Source organism: Trichosurus vulpecula, chromosome 7 (genome assembly GCF_011100635.1).
Source record: "Trichosurus vulpecula isolate mTriVul1 chromosome 7, mTriVul1.pri, whole genome shotgun sequence".
Classification (NCBI taxonomy): Eukaryota; Metazoa; Chordata; class Mammalia; order Diprotodontia; family Phalangeridae; genus Trichosurus; species Trichosurus vulpecula.
In genome coordinates, this window is record NC_050579.1 from 3,273,486 (window position 1) to 3,288,251 (window position 14,766).

The following is a 14,766-nucleotide window of genomic DNA, read 5'->3' on the forward strand; positions in this document are numbered from 1 at the left end:
TCCCTCCCAGCTCTGATCTATGTAAGATCCAATGATCTCACCCCAGAATTCCCATCACCTGTCATTGCTCAGGCAGATTGGCTCTTAAAGTTGGAAGGGATTGCCTAACTCCAATGCAGATGTGAAGCCCAAATCCTGTTACTGAGAAGAGGCCTTCTGATCTCTGCTTGAGGGTGGCCTCCAGAGATGGGGAGTTCACATGGTATTTTTAGGTGGCATCTTGAAGGGAGAGCCACATGGCTTACCTGCTGACACCCAGAGAAACATGGAGGGGAAGCAGAGACAACAGGTGGGTAGCATGACAGGACCAAAGGCAGCCCCATTGCTCTTGGAATAAATCCAAATGTTGGGAAAGTTTTCCTTACACTGAGTGATAATCTGCTTTCCCAGATCTTCTACCAATTTTTTTTAATTAAAGGGGCCATTTCTTGGCTCACTTCTTAAACAGCCTTAATCGCTGAATGGGTGTTGCCTCAGTCAAAGTGAGAACTTGGAAAAACCTTAGCTTAAAAAGGGCAAGGTCTCCCACTGCATCCTGGGCCATCTTCAGTCGTCCTGATTTATATCTTGTCACTGGATCCAGAGGGCTCTGGAGGACAGAGTAAGGCTGGAGACTTTGCACAGCCCTCCCTCCCTGAAATCCAATTCAGGTGCGAGTCAAGGCATCATCTTCCTGATGTCATGGTCCTCTTCAGGAATGAAGGACAAACAGCAACCCCAATTGACCCCTCTGGGGTAAAGCAAAACTGTTCAAACCACTGATCTATTTGACCACTCCTCTGATATCTTGAGACAACAGTTCAAGTCAAAGATATGAGGATTATATTGTCCCAACTCCTGGAGGAGTTTCTTAGTCAAGAGTATTATTTGTGAAGTAAATAGTCTCACCTTGACTGGTTGTTTTAGTAAACCCAGATTCTCAAACATTGGTTGACTTGGGAAGGGGTCCACCTATGGTAGGCTCCAATGTTCATTTATCATTCATTTTCCTTCAGTCACTTATTCTTTCCTTGCTATTCATGGGTCTGGCTTCACCTACACCCTACAGCAGCTATGTGTTGGCATGACCCCAGATGAGTGTCAGATCCTGAGGCAGGCTAGAGCATTGGGCTAAGTCTAATAAGGTGAAGTTCAACAGGGATAAATGTCATCTTTTACTTTGGTTCCAAAAATCAACTTCCCAAGTGCAAGATGAAGGAAGTGCATCAGAGGCCTCCATTTGTCTGAGAAAGTTCTGGAAGCTTCACTGGACACCAAGCTCAATGATTCAACAGTGTGACACAGCAGCCAAAGAGCTTCTCAATCATCAATCCATCATCAGGCATTTATTGCTTCTGCATGCTGGGCGCCAGGCAGGCAAAGCCAAACATGGAATCATCCCTGCTCTCTGGAGGCCTGAACTCCATCAGGGGAGACAATATGTCTGTATATAAATACACAAAATAAATACGAGGTCACGGCAAGGGGAGTCTTACAGCAAGGGATTCTGGAAAAGTGTCACATAGTAGGTAGTGCTAAGGTAAGGAGGGATGAAGTTAGCCTATGGAGGACATGGAGATGGGAGACGAAGTAGCATGTGTGAGGAACAACCAGATGACTTCTTTGTATGGACTATGGAGTTTAAGGGAAATGAAGCACAATAATGGTACAGTGGTAGGTTGGAGTGAAGCTGTGCAGGGCTCTACAAATATTAATTACATTTATATTTGACTCTAGGGATAATAGGGAACCACTGGAGTTCATTGAGTAAAGGAGTAACATGGTCAGGCTTTCACTTTAAGAAGATCACTTTGGCAGTTGAGTGGAGGATGGGCTGGAGAGGGAAGAAATCTGAGGCAGGGAGAACAACTCAGAGGCTATTTCAATAGTCTAGGTGAGAAGTGATGAGGGCTTGAGTCAGAGTGGTTGCTGTGTGAGTGGTGATGAGAAATTTGATGCTAGGGATGTGATATGGAAGCAGCAAGACTTGGCAACTGATTGTACTGTCCAGTGAGGGAGGGGTGTACCAACAATCCCGTTAACAGAGTCTGTGGGGGTGCAAGATCCACCGGCACCCAGAAAGCTGCCAATACAGGTCCTTTTAATCTGCTTTACTTAAGGAAAGCAACGTTACAGGGTTAACAATCTTACTTTAATCCAGCATACAAATATCATTTGCTTAGTTCAGGGGGAAAAACAGCATCCTGAATTACAGACCAAATACAATTCAACATCTGGGTGTATAGCCGGGGAGCTCATTAGAACGGCTGGCCCAGAGTCACGCACCACTCCTGCTGTGGCTCAGAGCTCCAAGCGAGAACATTAACCTTTGCACTTATATATCCTGTTCAGGGCCCAGAGGGCCCTGACCTCACCCAGACCGGGCAAGGGAAAGTTCCCCACCCCCAATAACACATCAGATACAAATCAATGGCTCCTAATTGTCTCAGTGCTGAGAAATACAAAAACATCCCACTCTATCTTCCCCATTCAAACAAAGGCCAGAATCATTAAAGGTCAACAGAAAAAGTCCCACCTTAATTACTATTACAAGGGGGAAGCATCAAGGATGACTCTGAGCCTACAAACCTTGAGGACTTGGAAGGATGGGGATACTCTCAACAGAAATGTGGAAGATCAGAAGAGGGGGTGGACAGATGGAGCAGGGGGACTTTAACAAATTCTGTATTGGTGGTGCTGAGTTCCAGATACTTCAGAAACATCCTGCTTGAGATGTCCAGGAAACAGCTACTGATACGGGCCTGAAGCTTAAGAGAGAGATGAGTACTGGATATAGGAATCTGGGACTGATATTCCCAGAAGTGATAATCGATGTCATGAAAGCTGATGAAGTTATTCAGAGAGAGAATCATTCCAAGAATAAGTATGTGATTCTCCCAGGGAAAGATGATATTTGTAACTCATGAGACCTTTCTCAGTATTAAGGTACTTGAATGGAACATACATACATAGATAGATAGATAGATAGATAGATAGATGGCACAGGGTGAGTTGAATATGAAGGGATGATATCTTAAAAAGATAAAATTAAGGGGTGAGAAAGGAATATATTGGGAGAAGGAGAAAGGGAGAGATAGAATGGGATAAATTATCTTGCACAAAAGTGGCAAGAAAAAGCTGTTATAATAGAAGGGAAGAGGGAGCAGGTGAAAGGGAATGAGTGAACCTTGCTCTCACCCAACTTGGCTTAAGGAGGGAATAACATACACACTCAATTGGGTATCTTACGCTACAGGAAAGTAGGGGGAAGGGGATAAGAGCACAGGGGATGATAGAAAGGATGCTAGATTGGGGTAGGAGGTAGGCAAAAGCAAACACTTTTGAAAAGGAATAAGGTCAAGGGAGAAAACTGAATAAAGGGGGATAGGATAGGATGGAGGAAAATATAGTTAGTCTTTCACAACATGACTACTATGGAAGTGCTTTGCATAATGATACATGTATAACTGATCTTGAATTACTTGCCTTCTCAAGGAGGATGGGTGGGGAGTGAGGAAGGGAGAGAATTTGGAACTCAAAGTTCTAAAAACAAACGTTCAAAAAATGTTTTTACATGCAACTGGGAAATAAGATATACAGGCAATGGGGTATAGAAATCTATCTTGCTTTACAAGAAAGTAAGGGGAACAGGGATTTGGGGGAGTGGGGTGATAGAAGGCAGGGCACACTGGGGAAAGGGGCAATCAGAATACATGACATCTTGGGGTGGGGAAGGGTAGAAATGGGGAGAAAATGTGTAGCTCAAAATCTTGTGGAAATCAATGTTGAAAACTAAAATATTAAATAATAAAAAATAAATTAAAAAAAGAATAAGTATGTGAGAATCCCACAGTCTTGTACCCTGGTCAGTACACATCTGTACTGTTGGGGTCAGTTCCAAGACTATCAGCAGAATATTGCTGATAAGCTGGAGAGTGACCAGTGTGGTGAAGAGCCTGGAGTTCCTATCATCTGAGAATCTGTTAAAGAAACTGGGCATATTTTGCTAGGAGAAAAGAAGATTTGGGAAGGAGATGACAGTCATGTTCAAGGATCTAAAAAGCAGTCATGTGTAGGTGGCATCAAGTTTGTTCTAGTTGGCCGCCCGGGGACAGAACCGGCAGCAATGAATGGGTGGAAGTTATGCAGAAGTCAATGTTAGGAAAACCTTACTAAATGATGAGAGTTGTCCTGAAGAGAATGGACTGCCTCCAAAGGGGGGAGATCCTTCTTCAAATAGAGGCTGAGGGATCACTTGTTGGTGATATTACAAAGGGAATTGCTGTGGAGATGGGAATGAACTGGACATCCCCTGGAAGCTCTGGGATTCTGTTGGGGGCAAACCTTGCCTTCTGTAAAAGGGGCAGACACCTGCATGGTGACTGGCAGATGGGCTATGCCCAGCTCACCCCTCTCTCACTGATTTTCCACAGCCCCATTTGTGGGTTTGCTTTTCTTATGTTTATCCACAGAGACCTCTCCAACTGAAATTCAAAATACTTGTCAGTCATGCTGGGCTGTCCTAAACATATGCTCTAACATGGAGATGATTTTTTTTCAAAAATAGCAACAAAACCCAGTTTGTTGCATCAAGCTGTGACTTCATCGATCATTCATCTTGATGCAGACAACATTCAGAGATGTCTGGGACATTCAAAGGGGTGGGGGGAATACAAGTTTTCATAGTCATTTCCGGAACTAAACTGATTAAGTGCATTTCCTAGGTGGGTCTGAATTCTTCTTTTAATGATTTTTGAAAAGGAAAACAAAAAAATTGTCCTTGCTGTAATGCCATTAAATCTGCTTGGATAACTCAGAATATTGGTTGGCAAGGCAACATCCACCCCCGTCCGCCACAGTAAACCTGCAGCATAGCAGGGTTCTTGCAGATGAAAAGGGGCTCGCGTTTCAGTCAATCTGGAGGCTTTGGCTTCCTTTCAGCCCCAAAATGGACAGTCTTGATGCTCGGTTTTTCCATCCTTAGTACAAGATGGCCCTCAAAGGGAAGAACCCACTGGAGGCTTCCTGGCTGTCACCCTTCTCAGGATCTGCTTTATGGAAGTGTCAGTTGGATTGTGGATTTGTCCAAGCGGCCTGATGCTTGGAGCCAGGAATGAGAGCACCCTAGGTAGTGTGAGGAAATGAGCATGGCAAGCTGTCAATTCCTCACCTACCGCACCCAAGCCAGAGTGAAGGAAAGTCTATGGAAAGGGGATTCTCCCGGGCACTCCTAGTAGCAACCACAGCCACCTAATGGTTCATTTTTCTGTGCCAAGGTTTCTTGTCATGAGATGAACTGCCTGTGAGATCCAAGGCAAGCCATCCAACCTCTAGTCCTTATCAGAAGTGGCCGTGACACAGTATGATCCCCAGGAATACTCCATGGGATGGCCATGGGGCTGAGGTTCTGATGATCTTCCAGGATGCTTCCTGCTCTAAATCTATGATCCCATTGTGACACTTCCCTCCAACTCTCTGGGGCCCAGTTTTCTCATTGGTAAAATAAGGGGATGGGACTAAATGCCCCCCAGGTCCTTTCCAACCCTACATCTATGATCCTCTGCAATCTACTTAACTGCTTTGGGCCTCTATTTCCTCCACTATTGAGTTCAAATCCAGTCTCAGACACATACTAGCTATGTGACCCTGGGCAAGTCACTTGATCCTGTTTGCCTCAGTTTCCTTATCTGTAGAATGAAATGGAGAAGGAAATGGCAAACTACTCCCATATCTTTGCCAAGAAAACACTAGATGGGGTCATGAAAGGTCAAATATGACTGAAACAAATGAAAACAAACAACACCTAGTGATGTGCTGGAGGTGGCTGAACCATTCTGAGAGCCAATTGCTAAATTTTCAGCATAAACATTTACACCTCAGAAATCAACAAGTGCCCCAGATCATAGCCTGATTTATTTTTGTTGATGGTGGTGATGTAGATTCGAGAAAGTGGTGATACAGAAAATGTTAAGAATGCTGATAGAACTTAAAAATGTCTACTGCATACATCTGTTTCCAGAAATCTGGTTGTTAAACGTGTACCAGCTTGTACCACATATTCATACTTCTACCACATCCCCTTCAGAATTATCATAAACAGCCTTGTTACAGAAGAATGCATGATAAACCTTACAGTGTTTGAGAAATGTGAGAGGGAGGAGGATGATGGTACAGGGCAGGGCTGTCCAACCTTAGGTTTTTACTGAAACAAAAGACAATATATTTCAATTTGCCATTTTAGTGAGAGCTCTGCAGCACCTCGGCTTCATTTACTAAAGCATTTATGTAAATTTCTATGCTTGTAGGCAGGCCAAATAAATCACACTGTGGGCCGCATTTTGGACAGCCCTGGCATAGTGTGATGGTTAGAGACCTGTTCTCAGAGGCAGGAAGGCAGGAATTCAAATGCTGACCCCCTCCACCAGTTGTTTTAGCCTTAGCAAATCATTTGTCCTCTCCAGTCCCTTTGGCATCTCTCTAACAGCATAAGCTGTGGGGATTTTGTGCCTGACCTTGGATCAGGAAGCCTTGGGTTCAGATCATATTTCTGATGCCTAGCAGCTGTTCGACAATAGGAAGCCTCTCTGAGCCTCAGTCTCTTTGTCTGTAAACAAAGGAGTTGGACTCAATGATCCTTGGGGTCCATTTCAGCTCTAAGTATATGATCCTCAGCTCGAACTGGATGTCCACTAGACATCTCAAACTCAACAAGACCAAACTCATTTTCTTTCCACCTAAACTCTCCCCGCTGCCATCTCTCCTGTTACTGTAGCAGGCACTCCCATCCTCCCTGTCCCCCAGGCTCACAACCTGGGAGTCATTGTATTCTCCTCACTAACTCTCCCTGACTACATCCAAGCTGTTACCAAGGACCTTCAACTTCACCCCCCCCCCTTGGTAGCATCTCTTGTCAATTTCACCACTTCAGCATCTCTAGTCAAGTTCACCCCTGTAGCATCTGCCACCTTCTCTCCTCTGATACTGCTCCCACCCTGGGACAGACCCTCAACACCTCACATCTAGACTGCTGGGGTGGGGGGTCTGCCTGTCTCAAGTCTCTTCCCATTCCAATCTATCTATCCTCCATTCAGACACTAAAATGGTTTTCCTAAAGCACAGGTCTGACCACATCACCCCATTACTCAATAAACTCCAGTGGCTTTCTATGGCCCCCGGGAGAAAATACAAAATCTTCTGTTTGACATTCAAATCCCTTTATAACACGCCCCCTCCTATTTTTCCAATTTTCTTAGACTTTACTCCCCAACATTTACTCTTTGATCCAGTGGCACCAGCATCCTAGCTGTTCCATGAGCAAGACCCTCCATCTCTGAGATCCAGGCATTTTCTCTGGCTGTCCCCCACACCTGAAATGCTCCCCCTTCTCGTGTACCTACTAATTCCATGGCTTCAAGTCCCAACTAAAATCCCATCTTCTAAAGGAAACCTACCCCAATCTCTCTTAATTCTAATTCCTTCTCATTTTAATTATTTCCTATTTAACCTGTTTATAGCTTGTTTGTACATGTTTGTTTTCTTGCTGTCTCCCCCATTAGAAAGAAAGATGAATACAAAGTAGGCCTCATGTATTCTAAGATTCTCAAGAGCCCCTATTCATGAAATACTTGGTGTCTGTGCAATAAACACATCTATTCACACTCTGGATTGGGGAAACAAAACCCTTTCTGTGGGCCACAGTTGTTAAAGTCACACTCAGTGTTCCAGAATGTAAAAAAAAATCCTCAATCCCCAGGCTGTGTTGTCACAAGGAAGGAAGGTGTGTCCCCAGGAGAAAGCTTATTTTGTTTAGGCTCCCATCATACCCCATTCTAGCAATTCTAGCAAAACTGAATGCAATTTTAATGAGATTGGTTTGGGGTTGTGAGAAGGACTCCAGAGGATACTTTTCTACATTGTGGTACCTGGCATTAAATAGCCAGGAGTTCTGTAAAGCACAATCTTGTTCCGGTAGGAGTTTGAATGAATGAATGAATGAATGAATGAATGAATGAATGAATACATGGTTATTTAACCATTACTGTGTGGAAAGCATGGACTTTTCTATGATCTTAGGATCATAGCTCTAAGTCTGGAAGAGACTTCAGCAGCCGTCCAGTCCAGAAGTATCAAACATAGGTTGAACCTAATTAAAATGAGTTCAAATCCCACCTCAAACTTAACTAGCTGTGGGACCCTGGACTTCTGCCTGCCTGTTTCCTCAACAGTGGAATGGAATAGCACCTACTGCCCAGGGTTGTTGTGAGGATCAAACGAGATGCTTGTAAGAAGCACTTAGCATAGTTCCTGGCACATAGTAGGTGCTTAAAAATTGTTTCCCTCCTTTCATTATGGTTTCCATTTCTTTGGGGGAGTGTAATAACTGACATCCCTTGCCTTACACAGTGGTTTAGAGGAACGTGCTTTGTAAACCTTAAAACACTAAAGAAATGTGTGTTGTTATTAATATCTGCAAAAAAGGTAATCTTGAAAAAATATAACTGGGAAATGTTTAACAAAATAAATAAGAATTCAGTAGAATATAGTTAATGTTTATATGGGGCTTTCTAAGTCAGAGATCTTAGATATAGTTTGGTGGCCTGTGACTACTGATCTAGTCCAACCTTCTCATATAAAAATGGGGAAAATGAAACCCAGAGAGGAGATTGCACTTGCCCAAAACCATATAGTTGGAAGGGAGCTGTGTTGTGATTGGAAGCCACACCTTGCAGTGCCATTTCCATCAGCTCCTCCTTTCCTTTCCTTTTCCTTCCTCTGTGTCTCTGCCTCCCTCCCTCTTTCCCTTTGTCTCATCCTCCCCTTCTCTCTCTTTCTACTGTCCACTTTGACTTCCTCTCTTTTGATCCCTTCTTTTCTATCTCCCTGTCTGTCCATCTCTATTTTTGTCTCTGTTTTTATCTCCAGAGCTCCTTCCTGAATCATTCTCTCTCCACCCCTCTCTTCCTTTCCTCCTCCTTCACTCTTTCTCAACATGTTATTTGCACAGATCCCCCCAAAACTATTGCCAAATGCCAGGCTCCAACGGAGGAAGTAACATTTGGAAGTGGTTACTGGATCCGGGGGTGCCTGGGGATCACTCTCGGCTATGCACAAAGGCAGAGGGAGATGTCACGAAGTCCAGGGGACTGTCTCGAATGACCTTAGGAGGCTGGGAATTTGGAGAATCTCAGTTCTTTTTGTGCCCAAGTGTTGAGTCTTTCTGTGTGGAGTTGGAGCCCAGAGAAGAAGGTTCCTGCCCCCTTCATCAATCACTGCCTATTTCCTCCCTCTCAGGAGTCTTGCTGATCCACAGAGATCATTCCACGTGCTGAGTAAAATCAACCACATGTGTGAGAGGCCTTGAACATATAATCAACAAATACAGGGCTGGCTATGTGGGACTGAAAATGGCCTTCAACTGAAGCTGAGGTCCGAATGTCAGCCTCCAAACTGGGGCAGGGGGAGGGCTGTGAACCTACCTGTGGGAATCAGAGGCACAGGGGGTGGGCCAAATTCATTACTAGCAGAAGCCTGGGCTTGGAGCCAAGAGACCTGAGTCTGAGTCCTGGCCTCAGCGCTTACTGCCTAAACAAGTTTGGTCAAGTTCCCTCATGTCTTCTAGCCTCAGTTTCCCCACTTGTAAAAAAGCACTAACAATCCTTTGTACTCCCTCTTCTCAAGGTTGTTATGAAGAAAGTACTTTGCACATCCTAAAACCCTACAGAACTAAAGGCATTCTCTCTTTCATCTTGTGGGCATTATTTTTCACTGGGCACTCAAGGTACAAGCAACTATGTTCTAAAAAACAAAAGGCAGGGTTCATCCATATGCCTGGAAATTACTTTTCACCAGAGTGGAAGGGGCTGAGGATGTGCTGGATGGAAAAGCCCCCATTGACAGGACCATCTCTGGCGTCACAGAGGATTAGCCTCAGGCAGTGAAGCTCTTTCATTCAATTACCAACAAAAAGCAGTCATTCCATCCACCTAGAAATAGGCCACCAAAGATTACGGCAGAAAAGAGTCGTGACTGGACACAACTTTCCCCACTTCTCTTTGTGTGAACTCCATCAAACATAAAGAAGAGAAGAATGAAAAAAACAATGGTGGTGGTGACAGCTGATGTTTCTATGCACTCTTGAAGGGTTGTGAAGAGATTTTAGGACATAATTTCCTTTTAGCCTGATAACAATCCTGTGAGGTAAGTTAGTCAGTCAACAAATCTTTTAATAAATAGCCACTTATTATTTTGTATCCTGGCACATAGTAGGTGGTTTAATAGCAGGAGGGGGCAGCCAGTGAGAAAAGGAGGAAGAGCAAGGAGGCCGGCATCACTGAACCAAAGATACTTGTGGGGAGCAAGATGTAAGGAGGGCCCAGGTTATGAAGAGCTCGAATATGCTAACAGAGAATTTTGTATTTGATCCTAGAGGCAATAGGGAGCCCCTGTAGTTTATGGAGTAAGGGGGTGACATGGCCAGGCTTGTGTTTTAGGAATATCACTGTGACAGCTGGCACGGGGAGAGACTTGGGGCAGGCAGGTCGACCAGCAGCTGGTGCCATAGTCCAGGTGTGAGTGATGAGGAAGTGCACAGGTGCGGGGTGGTGCCAGTGTTAGAGGGAAGAATGGGAAGTACATGAGATGTGTTACCAAGGTTAAAAAAAAAAGACAAGATTTGGCAACAGAGTGAATGCGGGTGGGGTGGAGTGGGGTGCGGTGGGGATAAACAGGATTCCAACAGATATGATTTTTCCCTCTCTACAAATGACAAAACTGAGGCTTCCAGAGGGGTGAAGTGTTTTGCCTACAGTTAGTTGGCTAGAAAGAGTTAAAAGCGACTCTAAACCTCCGGCTTGTAAACAGTAACCTAAACTGAGAAGTAGAGAGGTTCGTTCGGAGCTCATTCTCACACTGACTAATTGGGAAACCTAGAGAGAGTTACTAACTCTGGGGCGGCTGTGAAATGAGGAAGCAGGTCCTTTCCAGCTCTCAAACGGCCCCTAAGAAAGGCCGCTTTGCACATTGTGGGTGCCCCAGTTTAGCCCAGTGAGAAGCCCGGGATGATATATTAAAATAGCAGCCATCTGCTCCCGATTGGGCTGTCCCACATTGTTATTAAGGACATACATCTGCTTGGCTGACATGCATTTGACTCACCCTCCATCAGCGGGTGAAACGGGCATCAAGATCTCATGGCGGAAGGGCTGAGACCCCATCAAAGGGCGTGCTTTCAGAGCTTTGATATCGGGGGACCAAGGAATGGAGCAGGGCTCATTCAACAACCAGAGGCGCCGAGGGGGAGGATTCCTGATTTCTTTCCATCCCCTCACCTGTTGCCTGGCTGGGGCCCTTCTACACTCACACCTAGAGGGCTGCAGAGGTTCCCTGCCCCACCGTGCTGGCATTAAGTCTAGAGTAATTTCGCTGAAACCCCACCCTCCATCGAGTTACCCTTCCTTGCCCCCCACACTCCAATCACCGATTCTCCACTTGTCCAACCCATCCCAAATCAGAAGGAACACCTCCACAATTCCCGAAGAGGAAATGACAGTCCAGCCTTGGGCTTGAAAGAGGAAACTGAGGCTTCTTGAGGCAAACCATTGCGCCGTGGAACAGCTCCAACAGTGCTTAAGTTACACTATCTCATCAAGCTTACATTTACTTCTTTGCTATTTCTGCCCGGTTCTCCTAGCTCTCTTCTCTGGGGTCAAGGAGAATAAACCTAATCCAGAAATCCTTTCAGGGCTCCACCCTGCTAAAGTCCAAACTTCTTAGCACAGCGTTCAAGGCCCTTCATAATCTGGCCCCAACCAATCCCCCAACAAAGTTCTTGACTTTTCCCAAATTACCCACATCCTCTGTTCTAGGTAAATCAGCCTACTTATTAGCCCCAACGTTTCTTAGTTGTTTGCACCTTGGGGCTTTTGCTCTTACCCATAGGTCTGTCTGTTGATTTGAACTAAACAACCACCTTATCTTCCACTTTGCACTTACATAGGACCACCCATAATCTGGGCCCTACCACCAACGTTGGCATTGGAGCCCTGGGCATCTCTGGTAAGAGACTGACCAAAGTAAACATTTTGGAGAAGAGGTGGTGCCCAGGTATGTGAATGTTACATATAGCGCAGTATCTACTGCAGGGATGGAATCGATCTTCACCCAAAGTCTGCCCAAGAGAAGAAAGAGGGTGAGTGATAGAGGGCTACTTCCCTATCATTGGTATGAAGAAAAGAGCAGCTAAGTGGGCCAAAGGATGAGCATTTGAATGTTACCTTGGATGCCTATTACCTGCATGATCTTGGGCAGTCCCTGGACTTCTCTGGGACTCAGTTTCCTTCTGTGTAAAATGAAAGGAGATGACCTCTAAAGGACCTTCCAGATTGTGATCCTATTATTTCCTATTTCCAAAAACTGGTGGGTGGGGCACTTCATTCAGAGCCAGAAAAGTTGGGAAATAGGGGGTCTCCTGGGCCAGACAGCAGGCTTTGTGCCTTACGGCCAGCCTTGCAGCATCTCCTCTGCTCAGACCCAAGGCTTTGGTTCTCTTTACTCCCCAGGGCAGCCTCTTTAACAGCTTGTGTGAATTAACTCCCTCCAGCACTTTAGAACAGGACCCATATAGGGAAAATGTCACATCATCCATCTAAACTTAGATATGAGAACTGGAAAGTACCTTATACATCATTCCATCCAGTCCCCTAATTTTATGAGGGAGGAAACTGAGCCTTGATGAAGGAACTGCATTGAGTGATCACACAGGTATTTGCCAGCAGAGCTAGGACCAGAATTCAGGTCCTGGGACACAGATTTGTCTCCCCAGTCCTTGTTGATTGGCTGGCAGAGAAGAGACTTGCCTGAGGTCACACAGCCTATAAATGGCAGAACTGAAATTTTTTCTATCTTATGCCTCAGATCATCCAAGAGATCTCGGGGCTTTTAGCAGGAATGACAGTGCTTTGCTCATGCCCTTTCTGGCTGCTAGAGAAGGGTCAAGTGTCTTTCAGGGGCCAATCCTAGGAATTCTCTTGTCATCGAATGACCTTGAAAAAAGAAGATACCTTCAACCCAGGGAAGGACACAGCAGGGAAAGGAAGTGAGTCTGAGTTGAGATCCATGTTGTCTCTTGTGTCCAGAGGAGCATAGGATTGGGTTGGGGGTAGGGGCCAAATAAGTTTCCATAACCACAGGAGCTTAACAATACAAGAGAAAAGCCCAGGATAAAAGGGTTGGATTATGCTGACCCAGGAACAGGCCAAGAATATTATACCAGAAGATTGTTCTGACACATTTTTTTCCCAGCAAGCCCTCAGAGTTAGATATTTCCTCAATGACTCCAGCTTGAAAATTCATCAGAATGTTTGAACTGAAAGAGATCTTAGAATCGCTAGACTAGCCCCTTCATTTTTGAACAATATTTATTAAGTTTTATTGCATTTTGTTTTTATTTCATGATTATTCTCTCATGTGCCCTCCACCACCCAAATGAGCCCTTCCCTTGAAAATGAAAAATAATTCTGCAGAGCCAGTCATTTGGCGACCACAACTGGCGATGTATATAACATTCTACACCTTTCATCCCTCACCTCTCTATTACGAGGAAGGAGGTGCTCTCACATCTCTCCTCCAAGTCACGATTGGTCATTATAGTTATTCATAATTCAGTTTATTTCACTGTTTTTAAATTTTATATTATTGCAGTCAGTAGGTGATGCAAGAATGCATACAGGGTAGAGAACCAGCCTCTGGGTCAGGAGAACAATACAACTTTTCCTGCCCTCAGAAAGCTTCCATTCTACCTTCCTTCACCTCTTGCATCAGTTCACAAAAGCCTCCCCACCCCAACCCCCTAATTTTATAAATCAGGAACCTTAAGCTCAGAGGGGCTTAAAATAAGAGTGTTACCTGAGGTCATATCGTTAATAAGTAGCAAAACTGAGACTCGAATCCAAATCTTCCAGTTCCATCCAGGGACCTAGCTCCTCAGGATACAAAGCTACAATCATCAAGCTTGGCCCTAAATAAAAGTTATTAAATGTTACTTTCCCTCCAACCCCAGAGCAGGTGTGGGCATGGAGCATTGCATATAATGTCATATTTTCAACAACTGCCTAGACTGTTAGTGCTTATAACAGGGCCTGGCACATAGTAGGCACTTTATTGAATTGAGCTGAACATCCACCATTATCTTCATCTCTCCCGCCATTGCCACCTTGGACTTGGTCCTTTTGTCCACTTAGCTGACTGGGGAAGTTGTCACAGTGCCTTGGCCAAACCACATCTGTCCATCTTTACACCACAGGCCTCACCATCCCCTTCCTTTCTAGCTCCCCTCCAAGGGTTGTCTTCCCATCATTAGAGTGTAAATTCTGTGAGGACAGGCACTGTCTTATTGGCTTGCATATATGTCCAGTGCTTAGTACAGTGCCTGGCACATGGGAAATGCTTCAGCAAAGCTCTATCTTTCTATCTATCTGTTTTTGCCAAACTATTTCTTCTTCTCTCTACTGTGTGGGAGAGAAGAAATGTATGTGATACAGAAACAAATATTAATTTATTCAAAAATTTTAAAAGCACTCTTTATTATTGGGAGATGGAGAGATATAAGGTGAGATAAAAATAAAACATATCAATAAAATGTATTTTAAAAAAATAATCCAAGGAAAAAATAAAATATTAAATATTATCTGACCTCATTTCATCACTCTGCATGATCATGTTCAATTTCCCTGTCACATACCTACTGACCACTGGCTATTCATTAATATAAAGCAGTACTTCTCAAAATTT